Here is a 12,495-nt window from a genome sequence, read left to right as displayed (position 1 = left end):
GTAACCCCAGTATGGTGAGCACATGACAACCTGATTTATATAGCCATTGCTGTCGTCCAGAGTTCATTTGGCTTGAGGAAGACTGTGCATTGATGGCGGCGATCCGTGTTTGCTTAGAAGGTGGGAAAAGTCAACTGAGTCGTAATGAATCTCTTCCCTGTTTTTAGGTCTTTTTGACCCAGGAGCTTGTGACCTATCTTTACTTTTCTGGATTTGTTGAAATATTTTACAGGGTGCAGATTTTAATTAAACCGCTACCATGCTGATGGGAGCTGACTAACATTACCCTAAGGGAATAGCTATGTTGGGGTAAATTGCAAAGAGCTTAAGAAGTTCTGCTGGCAGTTGGTGCAGGGAGAGGAAAGGCTACGTTTGGGAGTTTCTTCACTTTCCCGGCCTAGAACAAAGAGAGCCTGCCCTTTACCTGCAGTCTTCTGATTACTCAGGGGCCTTCTACTCCAGGATGTCGTTACCGAGAAAATGTGCCCGAATCCTGAGTTGCACGCGTTCCTGCCGGTGGCTGAAGAAGCTGCCGGGTTGTTTGTCCTGCAGATCCAAGGCTGCAGAAGGGACAGCGGGACCCGCAGGAGTGGTCTCATCCGGGAACGCAGGCTGCCTAGATATTGCAGCTCTTGCCCAGAAGCCAAATGGAAGATAAATCACCGCTGGCCACCTCTTATTATTGAAATGGTTCAGCCCTGGCCTTTAGCTGGAGGACTCACAGGGTTTTGAAGTGCAAATAGGATGGTGAAGGGTAAACTCTTTTAGGATTTCATGTTGATGGATTTTTTTCCCCCTGTGTGGGTTTCTAGCCCCGACTGTGATCTGGAAGCGACCCTCAAAGGAAAAAAAAAAAAAGTCTTGTTTTGTTTTTGATCAGTCAGGCAATAAGAACTTCCCATAGGGAGTGCTTTCCACAACTGCTTATGGATCCCACTCTGAGTAGAAGATAATTTAACTGGATCTTTTGGGTGCCCTTTGCAGGGGTGCTATCATTTAAAGGTCAGATCTCTCCTGCCACCAATGCCCAAGTTTGAGAGTACCCCAGAATGTACTGTTTAGGAGGATTATGTTGATCCGGTTCGTGGTAGACCAAATCTTCAACAAGATGATAGTCATTCTGTAATTATTTAGTCCTTTTCCCATTGAGTTACCAATTTGTACACGTTCGTGTATATATTTGTCAGCCTTAAAAATAAAATATTTTGAGAATACAAAAAAAAGATGCTATGGTATTTATAAAGACGCCAAAGCAAGGAAATAAAGGAGACATAGAAAATGTTTAAATAAGAGGTGTTGGTTTATAGGACTAATTCTTTTATTTCTCCCAGTAATTGAAACATAATAGATAAAACATCTTTTAAGTTTCATGGTGATTTTTGCAATATAAAGATGAGAGGAGTCATTACAGACTAAAAACTCATCCCAATTTTAACATAACTTAAATAAAAGCTTTCTGTGTGGAAAATTTTTTTAAAAATTAAAGTATTTTACTAAACAAAGGGTATCATTTACTTTGCTCACAGTTCATAGACATACTGTCGACAAGCCTTTCCTTGGACATCCTGAGGTCTTTAGATGTACCATAGATACTTGTAGTACTTGTCTTTTTTGAGAATGACAATGTATTTCTCTATAACAGAGGCTTACCTCTGTGTCTCTCGGTATTTGTTATGAAAATGAATCGTTGGTCTCCATAATTGACAGTTGATCATAGTTTTTTTAGTTGAACCCACAGGTTAGTCTTCCCTGTTTTGTTCTTCAGAATTCCCTCTCGTGATATATGAATTTTACAAATGTACTTATTGCCCATTGTATTTGAAATAAGGCCAAACCCTAAACTCTAGATCAGCGGACTCTCCTGCATACAGCTTTCCTGGCATTGGTTTGTTGCCAGGAGGTGTTCACATGACCTCTGCTTTGTTAGGGGAGAGTCTGCAGCCCTTCCCAGGATGCTCTCCTGGTCACTGTCTTTTTCAACCCAAGTTGGAGGGTGTCTGATTAATGAATGGTGAGCTCTTCTGTTCTGAGCCAGGCATATTGTTGACACTGGGTCACATGTTGCTTTTTAATTTCTGATGTGCTTAATGTGTTTTTAATTTGCAAAGCCTGAGTGTTCCTTTCATAGCAGTAGAATAGAGCCAGAGTTTCTGAGCCTAGATACTGCTTTATGCAAACAAGAAGGGTCAGACTGAATTGAAGCCTTGGGTTTCCTGCAACACACGTCAATGAATTTCACTTTGAATATTGTTGAATAAAAGAAGACACTTGAGAAAGGCTTTTCTTCCCAAGAACGTCTCTTGCCTCTTGGAGAGTGAATTGCCCCAATATAAAAGCACCGGGGAATAGTGAGCTACAGAGTGAAAAGGCAATCCACAAATGATCACTCTTTTCTGCCTTTGATTGTGTCAGATTTTGTTGTGTGTGTGGTAATTGTTTTCTTTTTCACTTAGAAGAGGTTTATGGTCCGATGTCTGTCAAGTCAGACCCTGTCCTAAGGTTGCGGTTGTATTTCTCTCTGGAGTTCCTGGAGGTGATGTTATCTTTTGTTCACTCAGCAGTGTGGTTGCTCTGGAGAGCATCTGTCACTCTGGGCATTACAAGATGGATGGGTCTCCAGTGAACTGCTGGGTGAAGCAAATGGTGAAAACAAGAAAAGACAAGAGGTTTCAGGGTCTGCAGAGGACAGACAACAAGGAAACACTTAGAAATCAAGAGTACGCAGAGCAATAGAGGAAGAGAGCCAGGATGAATCGCTGTCATTTTAGAAACATCTTGGAGCTCAGAATCTTTTGGTGGCTTGTTGTGGTCTGAGGGAGTGATCTGCGTCATGGTAACAATTTTGTGCTTCTGATTTCCAAAATTGTGGTGGGGGGTGTGGTGAAGAGTTGTGAAATAACAATAATGGTAGAGATGGTTGGTGAAGATTTTGCTTTAAAATATTTTAAAGATTAAGCTAAAAATCAAACTTTTAGCCATTTCAGTTTACTTTCTCATCTTTTCCTTTTCCCTCCTTTCTTTCAAGCAAGTGATAAGTAAAAATGAAAACACCTGAAAACTTTGGCCATGTACTGAATGCCCTCACTGTTTTCTAAATGCTGTTTTGCCACTTCTGTGGGGGAGTGCTGAGAGTTCTGTGTCTTAGTGAAGGCTGTGGGTGGGTTTTAAGTTATTTTAAATTATCTCAAATTTCATTTAAGGGGTTCTGTGATGAAAGAAAATATATAATTTTTATTGATCTGTCAGCTGTTGGAGGTTTGATTTTGTTGGTAATGGCCACACTGTGTAAATCCTTACTCATGCAAAGTTCTTCCTGTGGGACAAGAGAGAAAAGGAGGTTGTCTAGGGGTAAAAGAGGGGAAAAGAGAGGGCAGTGTAACTAAAAAAAAAAAAAAAACAAAAAAAATGATTTTGTCAAACTTTCTGGCATTTGTCTAGGAAAAAGCCCATCGACTGAAAGGCAAAGTCATTGAGATGGTTGGAAGCTTTAAGCCATACAAACGGTGGAGTGTCTCCTTCTCTATGGGTGTAAATAATAGATGAAAGAGTGAGAATGGCAACAAAGGATCAGGTCCTTTAAGAAAATGTGTGCAGCCTGAATAGGGGTCTGTGGCCCAGGGCCAAAGGTCTTAGCTCTGAGTGTAATTAGAAGAAAATACAAAAATGTCATTACTAGCAGGTGAAGTGTGCAGCACGTGGCTAAAAATTAGCAATTTTAGACTCCAAAGCTATTGGAATTGGATTATTGACCTTTTTAAAAATCATTAAGGTATTTGCAGAGTCAGACAGTTCTCACTGGCAGTAATGCAGTTTGACCTCATTGACCATATGGGGCAGTCTCGGGTTTGGGTTAGGTAGGAAGGTTCCCGAACATGAAAGATGCTATTTGTGCATGTGTGAGTAGGAAGTGTGTGAGCTTGAAAATCCAGGGCCTGCATTTTTCATTATTTTTCTGTGAGAAGGCATTCTTCTGATAATAAGAGCTTAAGAGAAATAGTTTTTATCCCCAGATCCGAAATGTCTCTTTTCTCTTTTTCAAACTGGCATAAAAAGAAAGTACTAAAAGATTTTCTTTAACATGGCTTCATTTATTTTAGTTTATAAATATTTATCTTGCACTTAGTACATCTTACAAATCTAAGAATCTTTGGTTTTCTTTTTTAGATGCAGTAAAAATTACTTCAAAGTTATGAATAAAAATTAATGACAAGTTGCTTTAATTCCCTTAAGGCTTTACAGCTTTATCTTACATTTCACGCAATAATTTGTATCAACCATGATCTAGTTAGCAGAGAGAATAATAGGTATACTATTCAATCCACTGTAAGTAATTAAAGTTAACACCTCCCAGAAATATATTGCTCAGAAAGGTAGGAAATAGCTCTTTCTCTTCTTCCAATATTTCTTCCTGGAAATAATTAAGGAATTTTAAAAAGTAGAAAAATATTATTTCAGTATTAGCTATATTTGATGTTTTTCTACTTCTTTGAATAAATTAATCTTAGACAAATGTCAAGTATTTTAACATACCCAAATGCCCCCAAATAAGAAATTTATCTTATACTAATTCCATTTTCAAGACAGGAATATTCTGTGGACTTTTAGTGTTATAACGCCAGCCAAAAACCTTGCTCAGCTTGCACTGAGAGAAGGGGTGGGGTCTAAGAAAAATAGGTATCATTTTGAATATATATTTGAGCATGGTTGTTTGAGGAGTATAGGAAGAAGGAACATCTTTATATTTTCCCATTGTAACAAGTACAGAGTTAGGTAGAACTTGGGTAACTTTTGTGATTTTGTAGAATTTTTAGATATATAGATTGTTTGTTATATTGTAGAATAAAAGGCACTTGGAAATAATGTGTTTTTATGTTTTTATAGGTGCAAAGAAACCTTAAGAAAGTTCTGATCCAGAACAAGCTCCCTGAGATGGTGACTGCCTAACTTTACCATGAACATGATTCAAACATGTTAATATCTGAACCAAGGTACTGTATGACCGTATTCCTCTTCTCAAATTTTCCATGATTGGATTTTTTTGGGAAGTTAATTTACAGTTTAAATAAAGCAACCACGTTTGATCCTTAACCTAATTAAGCCATGTTTATATCTCCTGCTCCTCTATGCCCCTTCCCCCTCCACACATGCCTGCCCGTTCCTCTTCCCTGCTCCCCCAGGAAGACTTACTCAGGAATACGCTTTCCGCCCAACTAGGTCTGTATTTCCTGTCTACATAAATTGAAGAACAAAATGAATTCAAGGACTAAAGAGCAGGTTCAGTGGATAGAAGCACTTACTAATTGCTTTCCTGGAGGACTGACGTGTCCCTAACCCCACGTCGGGCACGCCACCCGAAACTCCAAGAGCTCCAAGGACCTCCCATGGCCTCGGCGCACCCACACACAGGGCACCCACACACGCAGATGTGCACACACATACACAGTCATGGAAACAAATCTCTTCATTTTTTTCACATCTTGGTTTGGGTTTTCCTTTCTTTATTATTATCCTTTAAAGATTTCGTCCACATATTCAGTCTGTCCTGAGCACTCTCACCCCTCACTCCTCTCCACAAAGGCACTTTTTGGTTTCTCTTTGGTGACTGTGATATTCTTTCAAATCTTCTCATAAGACAGACTTGTAGACTCTTAGTTGTGCAGGAAAACCCAAATCGTATTTAGCGACCACGTATATGCAAATTTTTCTTCATGTAAATTTTACTACATTGTTCTGAGATGGATGTTACAGAGATTTTCTTTTCCTTTTTCTTTTTTCTTTTTTTTTTTGTGGATGCTTTTGGCTTTAGTTTTAGAAGGTTTTTAATTCAGGGAGGAAAGGGTGATACTGGTTAACCCTCTTCCAATGTCAAGGAAGAAAAAAAAACTTGTTAAGAATTGAGAATTTAGGGTGACTGCTTTAGGTGACTTGGCTTTTAAAAGGCACATACCCCAAACTCTCTTTTCCCCTTTGGAAGTTGCAATGTGTTTAAATAGCCTGGTGTTTTCAAGGGAGGCCAAAGATCTTTTCCTCTTTTATGACCTGTTGTATCCTTTTGAGGCCAGAGAGAACAAGAGGGTCATTGCCACTTCAGCCTAGTCCCTGTTTAGTGATGGCCACAGAGACAGTGAAACCCGGTATTGGCTTAACATCTGGAAAATGGTCAGAGTGAGGAGGAGGCAGGAGAGAGAGAGAACTGTTGCATTTTGTTTCACCAGGTGCTAGGAGGAAGCAACTTTAGCCTTTTTGATATGGGAGGCAAATTCTGTGGGCCCTGGCGTTAGGCTTCAACAATTGAAGAGGTCAAAGGACAGCTGAGCAGGGTCAGCGAGACACCATGGGGTGTATTTTGTTACTTAGTAAAAGGGGCAGCCTCCTAAAACCTTAAAGGGTTCCCTCGAAAATCTGTGTTGTGAAAAGGTTTTATGAGTCTCATGGCAATAACTCCTGATTTATCTAAGGAACGCTAGCTTTTGTCTAATGGAAGGATAATCCTCACCAAATGTTGGCGAGGACTATTAGACTCAGCATAGGTCTGAAAGAAAAGTTAGGATTTGAAGTGTACTTTGCTTTCCAGAACATTTATCATTTTAATGTTTCTGTCGTAACAAAGAATTTTGTGCTGTTGAAATATTGCCTTTTTTTTCTTTTTTTCTTTTCTTTTTTTTTTCTTGGAACAGAAAGCAGTTAGGGGAACGCCAGGGTAGGGAGCTGTCACATTTAATTTCAAAATTATTCAACATGCTTCAGACCTTGCTTGTCCACAGAAAACTATTATCAAACCTTTTTTCAAACACCAAAACTTGCTAACTCTGGAAGATTATCTTTAAATCTATTTTTAATATATAAAGGACCCGTGACACAGGAAGAGTGGCCCACAGGTTTTAGTTATTTTTATTTTCCGTGGGTGCATGTGGCTCTGGGGACTGAACTTGGGCCCTCGCTTACACCAGACAAGCACTCAACCAACCACAGAGCTACAGCTCTGGCTTACAGACTTCTCATTTTCACTGATAATAGTTGACAGACAGAGACTGTAAGCTGATAACTAACCGTAAATCCTCCACTTCTTACTGAAAAAAAATCACATATACATATATATATACATATATATATATACATATATATACATATATGTATATATATATATATGTCATCAGGAACAAAACACAAATCAATGTCAGAGTCAAGAATAAAAATGTTGTATTGTGTAGCCCAGTGGTAGAGCTCTTGCCCGGCATATGTGAGGCCTTGGGTTCTATCCCCAACACTGACAAAGAACACCAGTAAAATAAGGGATGTTCTCTTTGGAAGGAGCTGGAGAAGCAGGGGTGGGGAACCTGCCCGATGAGAGAGATCTGTTTGCCTCAGTAGTGACCTCAGCCTTTAAAGAAGTTAGGCTCCTGGCGGGCAGATGACAGATTTGGTGGCATTTTGATATTCTATTTTATATACTGTGCATACATACAGACATGTAAAGGAAGCACACGTGTCAATATGTATAATAAAGAAACAGTGCATACGATAGACCTAGTTAAACACGTCTACTAATTTTAAATTAGTGTTGCAATTAATGTTATTTATTAACTACAGGCATGTGACTTTTTTCAATCCTTTTTCAGTAATGACTCTTTTTCAGGGAACACATACAGGATTGTCTATTTTCTCAAGGTTAAAGCGCCTTTCAACAACTAATTTAGAAACCCGAGTGTGGTGACTGATAATTGCCTAGAGAAAACGCACAGCTGTTTAAGTAGCATTGAAATGGCGGCATATCTGACAAGTGCAATCAGCAGACTTAATTAGATAAGGAAAGACTGCTGACGGGAGGGGGCGGCCCGGGGGTGCGGGAGGGGGGACCGGGATGGGCTGGACAGACGGATGGACGCATTGAGGGGCTCCATCCACGGACACGAGGTTCGCTTGCTCTGTCTGTGAAACCGTGTCCTCCTCTTTTAGCGTTCTCCAGATTACAACCCAGCGAGTTGCTTCTCAGTTGTACCATGCAGGTGTGTTGTAAAAAGCCCAAACTCACATCTGGTTGGAAAAAGCAGCAGCTGTTTGCCGACAGTATCAAAGAAAAACGGTCGCATTTTGCTGACTCTGAAGCACAGTTTGATTTGCTGCCCTTAGATGCCGCTGTGTTTTACTGTTCTTACTCTGAGCTTCGGATGCTTTAGCCCTCTTTGCACTGTTTTAATTTTTACCCAGTTGTAATTTTTACAAGCATGATATGTGTCTAGAGTAAGTTACCCACTATCACCTCAAACAAAACAAACCATTGAAGTCTTTAATATGTCGTTACCTATATATCTAATGGACTAATGCCTATAGCTCCCATCTAAACAATCTTTTTAAAAACAGATGGGGTGGTTAAACAACAGAAATCAAGCAAGAAACATCATCTTTGCCTTTGCAGCTTTACTTTACGGTGCCATTTAGAAAGTTGTTTTAGTAGCATCTTTTACATTACCTTTGCGTTTGGGAAATTAGTTTTTCCCTCTGGAGCTCTGTGCACGCAGACCTTAATCCCCACAGAAGTGTGCTCTCCGGAATCACGGGGGCTGTGAAATCTGCCCTTGACAGTCCTGATGGATGTGGTGAGCCACACTTTGGAAGCGCTTCTCATTATTTAATGTTTTCTGTTCTGGGTTATTGACGTTTCTTCCTATTGAAAAATTGGCCTCTGGTGACATGGTGGAGGTCACAAGCTGCTCTGTGCTCTGCTGCTCTGGGCTTATGCAGGAATTGTCCAATTTTGGAGTCCTGACGAGATGCGCTTCTTTTACAGAAGAATTTCTGGCATTTCAGGGAAGACAGTGAAGGTTCCCAGTAGGAACACTGTAACCCTTTGTTATAGAGTGGAGTCCTGCTTTTTCTCCTAGGACAGTCTTCCTGATGCTTTGGAGTCGATGGGCACATCACAGTCATTGTCTCCATAATGGCTGGGGACAACTGTGTGTCTGCTGAAAATGGCAGAACTAAGAATTTAAAATTAAGTTACTAAGGCCGCTTTAAAAAAAAAAAATCCAGTACTTTTGACTTTAGAACCTGTCAAAATAGACATTCCCTGATCTAAAGATACAAAGAGACTGAAGCAGTGCCTTTAATCTGATTGCCTTTTCAGATCTCCAGCAAGGAGGATGGATGAAAATACAATAACATATTTGTTTTGAATGCATGCTTAACTTTGTGCTTCATTGGAAAATGTTCTTAGAAAAAGATAGCATTGCCTCAAGTCTGCTTAATATATAATTGGATAAGACTCAAAAATTCAATCTCTCTCTGTTTCTCTGTCTCTCCCTGTCTCTGTCTCTCAATTCTGGTTTCATAAGATATCTACCTCTCCCAAAAACTCACAATCAAATAATGGAGTTAAAAAAATACAAATAATTTAAGGGTAACAAATGTCTATTTAAAAGAATAAACAGCAGGAACCTAACAAGACCAACAGAGACAACAAACCTGGTCCCATGGGGACTTTAAGAGACTGAGACATTAACTAAGGAGCATGCATGGTAAGGACCTAGGACCCCTGCACTTATGTGGCCAATGGGCGGCTTGCTCTTCATGTAGGTCGCCTGGCGAGTTGCGGGGGGGGGGGGGGACTATTTCTAACATGCACTCTATTGCCTGCTTTTGTATCACTTCTTCCTGGCAGGGATGCCTTGCCTGGCCTCAGGGGATGAGGATATGCTCAGTCCTCATGTGACTTGATGTACTGGGGAGGGTTGATACAGGGATGGTGGGGGAACCTCCCCTTTTCTGGGTGGAAAGGATAGGGGAAGGGAGAAGGAGGGGGGAGGGGAAACTGGAAGGGGAGGAGAGAGGAGGCACCCTTGGGATGTAAATAAACTGAAATTAAAGAAATTTAAATGTAAAACAAAGAAAGAGAGACATTATCTCAGAAATAAGAATTTACTTCAAAAAAAAAAAAAAAGAATGAACAGAGCTGAGATTTAGCTCAGTAGTAAAGCACATACTTAGCATAGGCAAGGACTGGATTCAACCCCACCCCCCACCCCCCACCCCCCACCCCTGCAGCAGTAAATCTGTAAATAATAAAGCTCTAAGAGAGCCAACAGAGAGAGAAGTGTGAGTGTGCATTTGTTTTTAGTTTAGGGTTAGAAGCTCCCCATGAACTGACAAGAACTGAACGTGGTTTACCTGTCTGAGACACCCATCATCCCTCTCAATGCTAGCAGCAGAATCCAAGGCCTCCGCACGCTAGGTACCTGTTCTGCCACTGGGCTGTAGCCCCAAGCCTGTGGTGGACATAGTAGGAAGAAAGAGCATATGATCTGTAACACAACAACACTTCCCTTTCTCCTGAAAAGTCAAGGAATTGTATTGCTGGAAGAGCTTGAGAAAGATGAAGTGATATGTTCAAGGTTGCTTTACTGGGGCTTAAAAAAGCTTTTGAATCTAGGAAATAGCTGTCGCCCAATCCAGTAAGATGGCTACTTAAACATGTAGCTGTTTAAGTTAAGTACAGTGAGATAGGATGCTCCATCACAGGAGCCACGTTTCAGATCTCAGCCACCACGCGTGGACACCAGGCATTGGAGGCTGATACACAGAACATTCCCCTCGCCTCTGATACGTCAGTACTTGGTGCCAAGGGTTATTCAGGATTTGTTTATCTGATATAAAATGTTCCAATGGGTTGTATCTAATGGTAAATGGCAGCTTTTGGAGCTTTTATATTGATAGTTACGTGTGACCGGAGGTGAGCCTAGAACCTGCCGAGGCACCCACCACAATTAAAGGAAAGGGTTTGTCTTAGTGATCGTAATGCAGTCAATGCTGACTCACCAAAACCGAAGGCAACTTTATGCACATGACTCTAAGGCACTGGTTTAAGACTTTATAGATTCAAAAAATCTTATTTATTCTCTCAAAAACCAGGAGATTGGCAGTCTTCATCCCAGATCACAAATGGCAGGTAAAGTAGCCAGTGTCACCCAGGAAACTACAGGACAGGAATTGATTTCAGAGCGTGTGTATTTGACTACAAGGTTCTCTGTAATGCTAGCTGGCTGCTATGTCAGCTGTGCAAAGTGAATGATAACGTCTATGAAGACAGAGGTAACAAAAGTCGAGTAAATTTCACAAAGCTGTCTCTTTTTCTGTACAATGCCCACTACAGAGTCCATAAATTCTGCCTTTAAAATAATCTCAAAATAGGAACAACAAAAACTCCACATGGTTCACCCCACCAATCTCTCTCTCTCTCTCTCTCTCTCTCTCTCTCTCTGTCTCAGACAGTCTTACCATATAGTTCAGGTATGCACTGCTACCCACACCTACTCTCACCATTTTTTCTGCTTCAAACAACAGGTTGAAACAGGTAAAACAAACAAAAAACAAACAAACAAACAAACAAAAAACATGGACTTTTTCTTTTTAGTTTAACTTTGAATCTTTATTTAAGACTGGACTGACCCTGGCCTATTGCAGAAACCGGGTTCTGATTCTGCTTGTTTCTTTGTGGTCTCATCCATCACGCAGTTTTCTCTGAGACTTGGCTGGACACTTCTGGGTGGCTTCATTTACATTGTCTCCTTAGAGAGGCCACAGTGCCTCACTACCTCACATCAGGATCTAACCCATGGGTTCAGAGGCCACAGATGATGTTTTTCCACTATAAAGTTCCCCTAACACTATTGCCAACGCAAACACCTCATTCGTAGTTGCAAAGTGATTATTTTATACGTCTACTATTCTTTGCACACTTATTAGCTGGGCATCTTCATTTAAGAGGATCACTCTCTGACAGCTGGGGTTACTTAGAAAGAGAACAGGAATACCACATACACAGCTTCCTTCCTTTTTCTCCTTTTTTGAAGATTCATTTATTTATATGGATGCTCTGTCTGCATCTACATCTGCAAGTTAGTAGAGGGCTTAAGACCCCATCACAGGTGGTTGTGAGCCACTATGTGGCTGCTGGGAATTGAACTCAGGACCTCTGAAACAGCAGACAGTGCTCTTAACCACTGAGCCATCTCTCCAGCTCCCCTTTTTCTTCTAGAATCGGTTAATTAGGTGTTTTATTTTGGGTTTTGCTTTTCTGTTTTTCTGAGACAGGGTTTCTCTGTGTAGCCTTGGCTGTCCTGGATACCCTTTGTAGACCAGGCTGTCCTCAAACTCACAGAGATCTGCCTGCCTCCTCCTCCCCAAGAGCTGGGTTTGTTCGTTTTTCTAAGAGGAACTCTGCTTTTCCCCTTGAGTAGCAAATTTATTTGTGGGCTTTTATATTGTAAATATTCTTTGATCAATATGTGTTTCATTTCTCCATTTCTGGCCCAGCGAGCGAGCAATTCTTGGGGACTCTTCTGTCTTTTGACACTCTTAGTTCTTGGCAGTTAGTATGCTGTTTTCATTTGCAGGAGAGACAAAATTGAGTCTTGAACGCAGTAGCTGGAGCCTGTTTCCCAAGCTTCCCCTTTCTTCACCCCCTCTCTAAGCCCACCAGACTTAGAAACTGCCGACTCC

The 12,495-nt window shown here is 40.8% G+C and overlaps 1 protein-coding gene across 1 annotated transcript in view; it reads left to right on the top strand.

Annotated features, from left to right (window-relative positions):
• The window catches only part of Greb1l (GREB1 like retinoic acid receptor coactivator), a 239,450-nt gene that overhangs the window by 115,778 nt on the left and 111,177 nt on the right, over positions 1-12,495 (top strand). Inside the window, exon 2 of the mRNA XM_060377680.1 lies at positions 4,882-4,988. The gene's annotated coding sequence lies outside the window, so the exon portion shown is untranslated. The remainder of the gene's footprint in view (positions 1-4,881; positions 4,989-12,495) is intronic.

This window comes from Meriones unguiculatus, chromosome 2, assembly GCF_030254825.1.
Source record: "Meriones unguiculatus strain TT.TT164.6M chromosome 2, Bangor_MerUng_6.1, whole genome shotgun sequence".
NCBI classification, from domain to species: domain Eukaryota; kingdom Metazoa; phylum Chordata; class Mammalia; order Rodentia; family Muridae; genus Meriones; species Meriones unguiculatus.
The sequence above is the reverse complement of the archived record's forward strand: the minus strand, read 5'-3'. Positions and strand labels throughout refer to the sequence as shown.